Source organism: Oncorhynchus mykiss, chromosome 15, assembly GCF_057628025.1.
Source record: "Oncorhynchus mykiss isolate SJ-2025 chromosome 15, ASM5762802v1, whole genome shotgun sequence".
Lineage (NCBI taxonomy): Eukaryota > Metazoa > Chordata > Actinopteri > Salmoniformes > Salmonidae > Oncorhynchus > Oncorhynchus mykiss.
In genome coordinates, this window is record NC_143036.1 from 15212381 (window position 1) to 15224285 (window position 11905).

The following is an 11905-nucleotide window of genomic DNA, read 5'->3' on the forward strand; positions in this document are numbered from 1 at the left end:
TTCCCAGGGCATCCACTAGATGTCAACAGTCTTTAGAACATTATTTCAGACTTCTGCGGTGAAGGGGGGCTGAAGGAGAGGGGAATGAGTCAGAGGTCTGCCAGCAGCCACAGGCTCGTGACGTGCGGTAATGTGAAAGTTACCTCGCGTTCCATTGCTTTTCTACAGACAAAGGAAATCTCCGGGTGGGACATTATTGATGATTTATGTTAAAAACATCCTAAAGATTGATTCTACACTTTGTTTGATTTGTTTCTACGACCAGTAATATAACTTTTTTGACTTTTTGTCCGACCTTTCCGCTGGACTTGCACACGCGTTTGGATTTGTTTACCAAACTCCCTAACAAAAGGAGGTATATGGACATAAATTATTAACTTTATCGAACAAATCAAACATTTATTGTGGAACTGGGATTCCTGGGAGTGCATTCTGATGAAGATCATCAAAGGTAAGTGAATATTTATAATGCTATTTCTGACTAATGTTGACTCCACAACATGGCGGATATTTCTTTGGCTGGTTTGGGCTCTGAGCGCTGTACTCAGATTATTGCATGGTATGCTTTTTCTGTAAAGTTTTTTTGAAGTCTGACACAGCAGTTGCATTAAGGAGAAGTTTATCTAAAGTTCCATGTACAATAGTTGTATCTATTATCAATGTTTATTATGAGTAATTCTGTAAATTGATGTGGCTCTCTGCAAAATCACTGCATGTTTTGGAACTACTGAACATAACACGCCAATGTAAAAGGAGATTTTTGGATATAAATATGCACTTTATCGAAATAAACATACATGTATTGTGTAACATGAAGTCCCATGAGTGTCATCTGATGAAGATCATCAAAGGTTAGTGATGAATTTGATCTATATTTCTGCTTTTTGTGACTCCTCTTTTTGGCTGGAAAAATGGCAGTGTTTTTCTGTGACATGGTGGTGACCTAACATAATCGTTTGTGGAGCTTTCGCTGTAAAGCCTTTTTGAAATCAGACACTGTGGCTGGATTAATGAGAATTTTATATTTAAAATGGTGCCTAATACTTGTATGTTTGAGAAATTTGATTTATGAGATTTCTGTTGTTTGAATTTGGTGCCCTGCAATTTCACTGGCTGTTGGCGATGGGTTCCGCTAGCCCCGTTCCCAGACAGGTTAATAGAGTAAATGAAATATCACCAATGATACTATGGCCTATATAGCATTTTCAAAGTCATTGTCATGACTGTCCTGTGAGGATCCGAATGGGACAGATTAACTTGGCAATAGATGACAGTAATCAGACCTCTTTCACCCAAAGAAGAGGGGAGGGGGGAGCTGGTGGGGGTTAACAGCTCACACCCTGTCGTAAATTAATGGAAAGGAGATCCAGGGAGATCTCCCTTTACAAAATCCGCAAAGGAATGTGCTTTGTCTACACAGACAGTCTTCCCACTGAAACTATAACACGTCCTAAAGCGAATACTGGAACAATATTTAAGAACGTGGGAATGGTCAGAGATGGCCTATGGAAAGTTAATGTCATATTGGTTTTATTTTGTGATGTCATTAAAAAGGTTATAAAGGAAATACTGTGACTTGGAAAGTATGTCCCATTTATCTGTCAAGTTTCCATCCTTAATAATGTTGTATATGAAATAGGAAAAATGATGCAAGTATGTTTGTTAAGATAGGGATGTGATTTTAGGAGCCATAAGAGAATTTGTCTTCTATGAACTGTGCACAGTAAGTAGCCACACCCCGAGTGAGGTCAGAGAGCGTGTCAGCCTGACGGAACCGCCCTTTTCGAGAGAGTGCATATAAGTATTGGTAAAGAAATTAACATTAGACCAGAAAAAGATAAAGGGGTAGCTAAATGTTTGAAATGTGTTGGAACTTTGAACCTCAACATGAGGTGAAGAAAATAAACTCCCCTCCCAGACCAGAGAGGCGTGTAGAGCTGCAGCTCACGTCCAGAGTGGTTTGAACCCTGAATACCAACACGATTTTCAGAAGAAAACTCCCCTCTCAGACAATCCCTGGTACAGCTGATTAGCTGTTCTAAGTCAAATATCTAGAAAAGCTCATTTAAGTGGGACCACTGTACTACTCTTCTCAAATCATTCTAGTACTCTACTCTCATTACCCAATGGGAACTGTAGTCTTGGCTGGCTAGCCTATCTTCCAAGGAGCATCTTCCAGAGTGAACAACAGTAGAAGACGGGAAAGGGGAGACCCCTTTCGGACAATCAGAGCCATACAAGCGTGCCGCTGAAAGGCCAACAACCTTCCTAAGGAGTGCTGGCTCCGACAGAGATAAACAGCGAACAAAGGCATTCACACATAAATACCTTCATGATTTCTTAGATCAAACGGGCGGCAGTTCATGTGCAAAGTATATGATTACTGTGAGAATAGTTTCTAAAATGTATCAACGATAAGTGTCTCTATCTTTTTCTCTCTCTCTCTCTCTCTCCATGTCATTGTGTAAAAAGCCACCATATTGTGTCAGTCTGCTAGAGACTTTTTTCTCATGTATTAAGTGTGTATGTTTATTCTGTGATATTATTTAGTTAGCTGGTAAATAAATAATTAAACAAATTTGTGTAGTACTGAATCATAAGTAAGGCTGGGGTTTTTGCAGATCCAAGAAGGTTACGACTGTTCAGAATGATAATATGATAAGATGTTATAATTAATATGTTGACTGTTTTATGGATGTGATAGGTAAAGACCTTTAGAGTTGTTGTGTGTGGTTGTTAATTTTGACAGTGGTGAAGTAGATTAAGTGTTTGTGTATATGTGTGTGGTGTGGTGGATTTAGTGTTTGTGTGTATGTGTACAGTGCCTTCAGAAGTATTCACACCCCTTGACTTTTTCCACATTTTGTTGTGTTACAGCCTGAATTTAAAATTGATTTATTTTGTGTTTACGAATTTAAAATTGATTGATTAATTAAATATGAACAGCTGTCTTGAGTCAATAAGCATTCAACCGTTTGTTATGGCAAGCCTAAATAAGTTTAGGAGTAAAAATGTGCTTAACAAGTCACATAAACTCTGTGTGCAATAATAGTGTTTAACATGATTTTTGAATTACCACCCATCTTTGTACCTCACACATATCTGTAAGGTACCTCAGTCAAGCAATGAATTTAAAACACAGATTCAACCACAAAGACCAGGGAGGTTTTCCAAATGGTTTGAAAAGAAGGGCACCTATTGATAGATGGATAAAAAAAGAAACAGACATTGGAATATCCCTTTAAACATGGTAAACACCCTCTGGCGAGCCTTACGGTTGTGGGCGGAGCAGTTGCCGTACCAGGCCGTGATACAGCCCGACAGGATGCTCTCGATTGTGCATCTGTAGAAGTTTGTGAGTGCTTTTGGTGACAAGCCACATTTCTTCAGCCTCCTGAGGTTGAAGAGAAGCTGCTGCGCCTTCTTCACCACGCTGTCTGTGTGGGTGGACCAATTCAGTTTGTCCGTGATGTGTACGCCGAGGAACTTAAAACTTTCTACCCTCTCCACTACTGTCCCGTCGATGTGGATAGGGGGGTGCTCCCTCTGCTGTTTCCTGAAGTCCACGATCATCTCCTTTGTTTTGTTGACGTTGAGTGTGAGGTTATTTTCCTGACACTACTCTCCGAGGGCCCTCACCTACTCCCTGTAGGCCGTCTCGTTGTTGTGGGTAATCAAGCCTACCACTGTAGTGTCGTCCGCAAACTTGATAATGGAGTTGCATGGCCAGGGAGCAGGGAGTACAGGAGAGGGCTCAGAACGCATCTTTGTGGGGCCCCAGTGTTGGGGATCAGCAGGGTGGAGATGTTGTTACCTATCCTCACCACCTGGAGGCAACCTGTCAGCAAGTCCAGGACCCAGTTGCACAGGGTGGGGTCGAGACCCAGGGCCTCAAGCTTAATGATGAGTTTGGAGGGTACTATGGTGTTAAATGCTGAGCTGTAGTCGGTGAACAGCATTCCCACATAGGTATTCCTCTTGTCCAGATAGGTTAGGGCAGTGTGCAGTGTGGTTGCGTTTGCGTCATCTGTGGACCTATTGGGGCGGTAAGCAAATTGGAGTGGGTCTAGGGCAGGGGTGTCAAAGTCAAATGGACGGAGGGCCAAATAAAAAAATCAGCTACAAGACGAGGGCCGGACTGTTCGAATGTTCATTGAAACATTTTTAAATGACGCATATAGTCTAGTGAACCTAATTGAACCTACTGAAAACCTAACAAATATATTACAATATGATCAGATAAATAAAGCAATATTTTCTTATGGCTCTGTCAGTAATCTTTAATTTTCAACAGACACAAAAGACAAATTTCCTTTATATAAATATCCCCATAACATGAACATTAAATGAAAGAAACCGGTATTCAAGGCACCATCAGTAGACTATATTTTCTATTTTAGCAAAAGTGGGCTAAATTTACTTCAAAGAAAAAACAATAATAGCAATTTTCTATCATCCACTCAACTGAAATATTTTAAAAATATAATTGGATTGAAATACAAAAAAATAAAGTGCAAAAATCTATTAATCAAAAACAACACTTTGTTTAAGGAGAAGTAACATGCAGTGAAAACAAATATTAAATTTTAACTTTTAAACTTGAACTGAGTAAAAACTCTAAATATGTGATTGCACAGTAATGTTCACTTGTTTGAGGTTGAGGGTGATACTTGGTGGTGTCCCATCTTTTCCACAAGTTCATCAATGTTCGGGGTAAGGCTCTGAGCTGAAGAAATCCTCAGAATTGAGTGGAGGTGTTCAGCAGTAAGTCGACTTCTGTGTGATGTTTTGTTCAGGTTCATCAAAGAAAACAGTTGTTCACACAGGTATGTGCTGCCAAACATAGACAACGTTTGAGCAGCCTGGATGCGCAGCTGGGGCATTGTGCCGGGGAGGAAACGGGCGAACTCCGCAGCACCCACTGCCGCATATTTTGCCCTCAGTGCATCATTGCATTGGAGGTCAATCAACTCCATTTGGAGGTTTGGTGGTGAGCTTTCCACGTCAACAGCAAATGGGTTACCGAGCAGTTCCAACCTGCTTTTTTGTGCTTCAAAGTCAGCAAATCGGCGTCGAAAGTCAGCGGCAAGCATACCTATTTTATCAGCCAACTGTGTGCTCGGGAACGCACTGGTAGAGAGCTTCTCTTTCATGGTCTGGCAGCTGGGAAAGTGGCTCAAATTTTCTTTCCGCATCTGCGTCTCCCACAGAGTCAGTTTGGTTTTAAATGCCTTCACTGTACTGTACATATCAGAGATGACACGATCCCGACCCTGCAGCTGCAAGTTTATTGCATTCAGATGACTCGTAATGTCACACAGAAAAGCCATTTCACACAGAAACATTTCGTCTCGGAGTTGTGTTGTGTCTTTCCCTTTGCTGTCCAAGAACAGACAAATCTCCTCACGAAGCTCGAAACATCTTTGAAGCACCTTTCCCTGGCTTAGCCATCGCACCTCTGTGTGATAAGGCAAATCACCATGCTCCGTTTCTAACTCCGTCAGAAATGCCTTGAACTGGCGGTGATTCAAACCTTTGGCTCTGATAAAGTTAACTGTGCGCGTGATGATGCTCATTACATGCTCCATTTTCAAGGCTTTACCGCACAACGCTTCCTGGTGTATGATACAATGATAAGCTGTCAGCTCACCTGTCGCGTTTTCCTCTTGCATCTTTTCCCGTATCTTCGCCACCAGTCCGCTCCTGTGTCCACACATCGCAGGTGCTCCGTCGGTTGTCAAACCCACGAGTTTTTCCCAAGGCAGCTCCATCTCATTTACACATCTTGACACCTCTTCATACAAATCATGCCCCGTAGTTGTGCCATGCATAGGACGTAAAGCCAAAAACTCCTCTGTCACGCTTAGGTTGGAGTCCACTCCGCGGATGAAAATTGACAACTGGGCAATGTCAGAAATGTCGGTGCTCTCATCCACAGCCAAGGAATATGCAATAAAATATTTTCCCTTTTTCACAAGCTGCTCTTTTAGATTGATGGACAACTGGTCTACTCTCTCGGCAATGGTGTTTCTGCTCAGACTCACATTTAAAAAGAGTTGCCTTTTTTCTGGGCAAACTTCGTCACAAACTTTAATCATGCAGTTTTTGATGAAATCCCCCTCCGTAAATGGCCGGGCTGATTTAGCGATCTCTTCTGCCAAAATAAAACTGGCCTTGACAGCAGCCTGGCCTTGTGATTTGGCTTTTTTGAACAGAGCCTGTCGAGATTTGAGGCCTCGTTTTAATTCCTCTGCCTTTTGTAGCCTTTGTTCCATGTCCATATTCTTGTTTTTGTCCGCGTGTTTCGTTTCATAATGTCGTCTCAGATTATACTCTTTCAGTACCGCCACACTTTCTCCACACAGAAGACACACAGGTTTTCCAGCTACCTTCGTGAACATATACTCCGACTCCCACCTTGTTTGAAACCCCCGGTTCTCAGTATCCACCTTCCGTTTTGCCATTTTTGATGGGTATCTGAAAGTTAATTTTACTGTGATGCTGACGACTGCTGTGCCAATAAATATTGAAATGAAGCAGCCTACTGCTCGGTGCGTCACCTTTGCATTGTGGGAAATGTAGTATTGGTGCGTGTAAAAGATCTGCGGGCTGCCGGCTTGCTGCGGGCCGGTTCTAATAATAAATCAAGATCATCCCAGGGGCCGTAAAAAACCTTCTTGCGGGCCGGATGTGGCCCGCGGGCCTTGACTCTGAAAATATGTGGTCTAGGGTGTCAGGTAGGGTGGAGGTGATATGGCCCTTGACTAGTCTCTCAAAGCAGGGGCGGCAGGGTAGCCTAGTGGTTAGAGCATTGGGCTAGTAACCGGAAGGTTGCAAGTTCAAATCCCCGAGCTGACAAGGTACAAATCTGTCGTTCTGCCCCTGAACAGGCAGTTAACCCACTGTTCCTAGGCCGTCATTGAAAATAAGAATTTGTTCTTAACTGACTTGCCTGGTTAAATAAAGGTAAAAAAAAAAAAGCACTTCATGATGATGGAGCATTCCCACAATCTTGCTTCATTCTCCCATTTTGAATATTTAGGAGTTTGACCACGTGAAATCCTTTGTTCACTCTGTGGTGTCTCTTTCTACATGGCCAGGGGGAGAGAGTCTCCACCAGGAATTTCCGACCTGAAATAACATAACCTGGGTGTAGGAGAGAGTGATAGAGATGGAAGCCACGATCTACACCCAGAAAGGGCCACATCATGACACACCCTGTTTACAACAAGGCACTAAAGAAATACTGCCAAAAATGTGGCATAGACAAAGGGGTTGAATGATTATTGACATTTCAGCTCTTAATTTTTAATTCATTTGTAAACATTTCTAAAAACATTATGGGATAGTGTGTGTAGATCCATGACACAAAGTGTCAATTTAATCCATTTTAAATTCAGGCTGTAACACAACAAAATGTGTAAAAAGTCAAGGGGTGTGAATACTTTCTGAAGGCACTGTATGTGCTACCAGGGGTACTCAACATTTTACCCTACGAGGTCCGGAGCCTGCTGGTTTTCTGTTCTGCCTGATCATTAATTGCACACACCTGGTGTCCCAGGTAAATAGGTCCCTGATTAGAGGGAAACAACAATAAAATGAAGTGGAACTGGCTTGAAGGTCCAGAGACACATTTGAGGGTGTTACTGGATACCAGCAGAAGAGAAAGAGAGTGGAGTTGGTTCTCTGTGTACATGCCACACACAGGGGATCTGATGAATTCAGAACACAATATAATTACAGTGTAATTGGACCCAAACCATCGTAATAGTTTGTTAATTTCACACTTCATTTTCACATTCATCATCATTTCCATTTGAAATAGGCCAGCTAGGATTCTTCTCCACAAATCAGAGTAAACACGATAGCCCCCTTAGACAATAAAAACCTATTTCCAGCCATCCTCTGTTTGTTCTGTTCAGCAACTCTCTGCCTCTATGCCCAAGTTTTCAACTTCAGTTTTATCACATCTACACACCATTCACTGTAGAGTAGAGTAGCCCTAGCACCCTTAGCTGCATCTCTCACTCTCACTCTCTTGTTCTTGCTCTCTCTCTCTCTCTCTCTCTCTCTCTCTCTCTCTCTCTCTCTCTCTCTCTCTCGATTCAATCATCTAACACCATTCCATTTGTGCCCCATTCAACTTTGTAATTATGTTTGTGTGTGCGCGTGCACCCACATGCTCCACACTCTGAGCACAGTGATTGGATGTCATGTACAGTGCCTTGCGAAAGTATTCGGCCCCCTTGAACTTTGCGACCTTTTGCCACATTTCAGGCTTCAAACATAAAGATATAAAACTGTATTTTTTTGTGAAGAATCAACAACAAGTGGGACACAATCATGAAGTGGAACGACATTTATTGAATATTTCAAACTTTTTTAACAAATCAAAAACTGAAAAATTGGGCGTGCAAAATTATTCAGCCCCCTTAAGTTAATACTTTGTAGCGCCACCTTTTGCTGCTATTACAGCTGTAAGTCGCTTGGGGTATGTCTCTATCAGTTTTGCACATCGAGAGACTGAAATGTTTTCCCATTCCTCCTTGCAAAACAGCTCGAGCTCAGTGAGGTTGGATGGAGAGCATTTGTGAACAGCAGTTTTCAGTTCTTTCCACAGATTCTCAATTGGATTCAGGTCTGGACTTTGACTTGGCCATTCTAACACCTGGATATGTTTATTTTTGAACCATTCCATTGTAGATTTTGCTTTATGTTTTGGATCATTGTCTTGTTGGAAGACAAATCTCCGTCCCAGTCTCAGGTCTTTTGCAGACTCCATCAGGTTTTCTTCCAGAATGGTCCTGTATTTGGCTCCATCCATCTTCCCATCAATTTTAACCATCTTCCCTGTCCCTGCTGAAGAAAAGCAGGCCCAAACCATGATGCTGCCACCACCATGTTTGACAGTGGGAATGGTGTCTTCAGCTGTGTTGCTTTTACGTTTTGCATTGTTGCCAAAAATTTCAATTTTGGTTTCATCTGACCAGAGCACCTTCTTCCACATGTTTGGTGTGTCTCCCAGGTGGCTTGTGGCAAACTTTAAATGACACTTTTTATGGATATCTTTAAGAAATGGCTTTCTTCTTGCCACTCTTCCATAAAGGCCAGATTTATGCAATATACGACTGATTGTTGTCCTATGGACAGAGTCTCCCACCTCAGCTGTAGATCTCTGCAGTTCATCCAGAGTGATCATGGGCCTCTTGGCTGCATCTCTGATCAGTCTTCTCCTTGTATGAGCTGAAAGTTTAGAGGGACGGCCAGGTCTTGGTAGATTTGCAGTGGTCTGATACTCCTTCCATTTCAATATTATCGCTTGCACAGTGCTCCTTGGGATGTTTAAAGCTTGGGAAATCTTTTTGTATCCAAATCCGGCTTTAAACTTCTTCACAACAGTATCTCGGACCTGCCTGGTGTGTTCCTTGTTCTTCATGATGCTCTCTGCGCTTTTAACGGACCTCTGAGACTATCACAGTGCAGGTGCATTTATACGGAGACTTGATTACACACAGGTGGATTGTATTTATCATCATTAGTCATTTAGGTCAACATTGGATCATTCAGAGATCCTCACTGAACTTCTGGAGAGAGTTTGCTGCACTGAAAGTAAAGGGGCTGAATAATTTTGCACGCCCAATTTTTCAGTTTTTGATTTGTTAAAAAAGTTTGAAATATCCAATAAATGTCGTTCCACTTCATGATTGTGTCCCACTTGTTGTTGATTCTTCACAAAAAAATACAGTTTTATATCTTTATGTTTGAAGCCTGAAATGTGGCAAAAGGTCGCAAAGTTCAAGGGGGCCGAATACTTTCGCAAGGCACTGTATGTATTGATCGCTCTGTGATAATGCATGAATGTGATATGAAGAGTCAGTGAGTGATTGTGTGTGTTTTGTTTTTTTCTATCGTTGTGGGGACCAGAAGTCCTCACAAGGATAGTAAAACAAAGACCATTCGGACTAGTGGGGACATTTCGCCGGTCCCCTCAAGGAAAAAGGCTATTTTAGGTTTAGGAATTATGGTTAGGGTTTGGGGTGAAGATTAGGTTAAGTGTTAGGTTTAGGGGTTAAGGAAAATTGGATTTTTAATTTGAATAAATAGTTTGGTCCTCACAAGGATAATAAAACAAATGTTTGTGGGTGTGCCTGGTATTGACAGTTGTGTCACTGTGAGGGACACTGGCTGTATGTCTTCTGCATGTAAAAATGAGAGTGAGATCTTACATACACGGGCACAACTTCCACTGGGGACGGGGGAGACAACATTCTGAAATTGCATTTTTGTCCCCCCCAGTTTTAACATTTGAATGTGATACAAAACAAGGCACTTCTAAAAACCAAAGTTGCACCCCTGAGTAAATATATTGCGTGACAGATAAGTTTAGAAATGAATTGAAGACATGCTGCTGGACGATACGGATCCTCTCTCTCTTTTTCCTTACCCTTTGCTCTCTCACTTTCCTTACCCTTTGCTCTCTCTCTTTTCTTTCCCTTTAGCTCTCTCTCTCTCTCTTTTCTTGCCCTTTGCTCTCTCTCTCTCTCTTTACCCTTTGCTCTCTCTCTTTTCTTTCCCTTTAGCGCTCTCTCTCTCTCTCTTCTTTCCCTTTAGCTCTTTCTCTCTCTAATTTCTTTCCCTTTAGCTCTCTCTCTCTCTCTCTCTCTCTCTTTTCTTTCACTTTAGCTCTCTCTCTCTCTCTTTTCTTTCCCTTTAGCTCTCTCTCTCTCTTTTCTTGCCCTTTGCTCTCTCTCTCTCTTTACCCTTTGCTCTCTCTCTCGCTTTACCCTTTGCTCTCTCTCTCTCTTTTCTTTCCCTTTAGCTCTCTCTCTCTCTCTCTCTCTTTTCTTGCCATTTGCTCTCTCTCTCTTTACCCTTTGCTCTCTCTCTCTCTCTTTTCTTTCCCTTTAGCTCTCCCTCTCTCTCTCTCTCTTTACCCTTTGCTCTCTCTCTTTTCTTTCCCTTTAGCTCTTTCTCTCTCTAATTTCTTTCCCTTTAGCTCTCTCTCTCTCTCTCTCTCTCTCGTTTCTTTCCCTTTAGCTCTCTCTCTCTCTCTCTCTCTCTTTTCTTTCCCTTTAGCTCTTTCTCTCTCTTTTCTTGCCCTTTGCTCTCTCTCTCTCTTTACCATTTGCTCTCTCTCTTTTCTTTCCCTTTTCTTGCCCTCTCTCTCTCTCTCTCTCTAATTTCTTTCCCTTTAGCTCTCTCTCTCTCTCTCTCTCTCTTTTCTTTCCCTTTAGCTCTCTCTCTCTCTCTTTTCTTTCCCTTTAGCTCTCTCTCTCTCTTTTCTTGCCCTTTGCTCTCTCTCTCTCTTTACCCTTTGCTCTCTCTCTCGCTTTACCCTTTGCTCTCTCTCTCTCTTTTCTTTCCCTTTAGCTCTCTCTCTCTCTCTCTCTCTTTTCTTGCCATTTGCTCTCTCTCTCTTTACCCTTTGCTCTCTCTCTCTCTCTTTTCTTTCCCTTTAGCTCTCCCTCTCTCTCTCTCTCTTTACCCTTTGCTCTCTCTCTTTTCTTTCCCTTTAGCGCTCACTCTCTCTCTCTCTTCTTTCCCTTTAGCTCTTTCTCTCTCTAATTTCTTTCCCTTTAGCTCTCTCTCTCTCTCTCTCTCTCTTTTCTTTCCCTTTAGCTCTCTCTCTCTCTCTTTTCTTTCCCTTTAGCTCTCTCTCTCTCTTTTCTTGCCCTTTGCTCTCTCTCTCTCTTTACCCTTTGCTCTCTCTCTCGCTTTACCCTTTGCTCTCTCTCTCTCTTTTCTTTCCCTTTAGCTCTCTCTCTCTCTCTTTTCTTGCCATTTGCTCTCTCTCTCTTTACCCTTTGCTCTCTCTCTCTCTCTTTTCTTTCCCTTTAGCTCTCCCTCTCTCTCTCTCTCTTTACCCTTTGCTCTCTCTCTTTTCTTTCCCTTTAGCTCTTTCTCT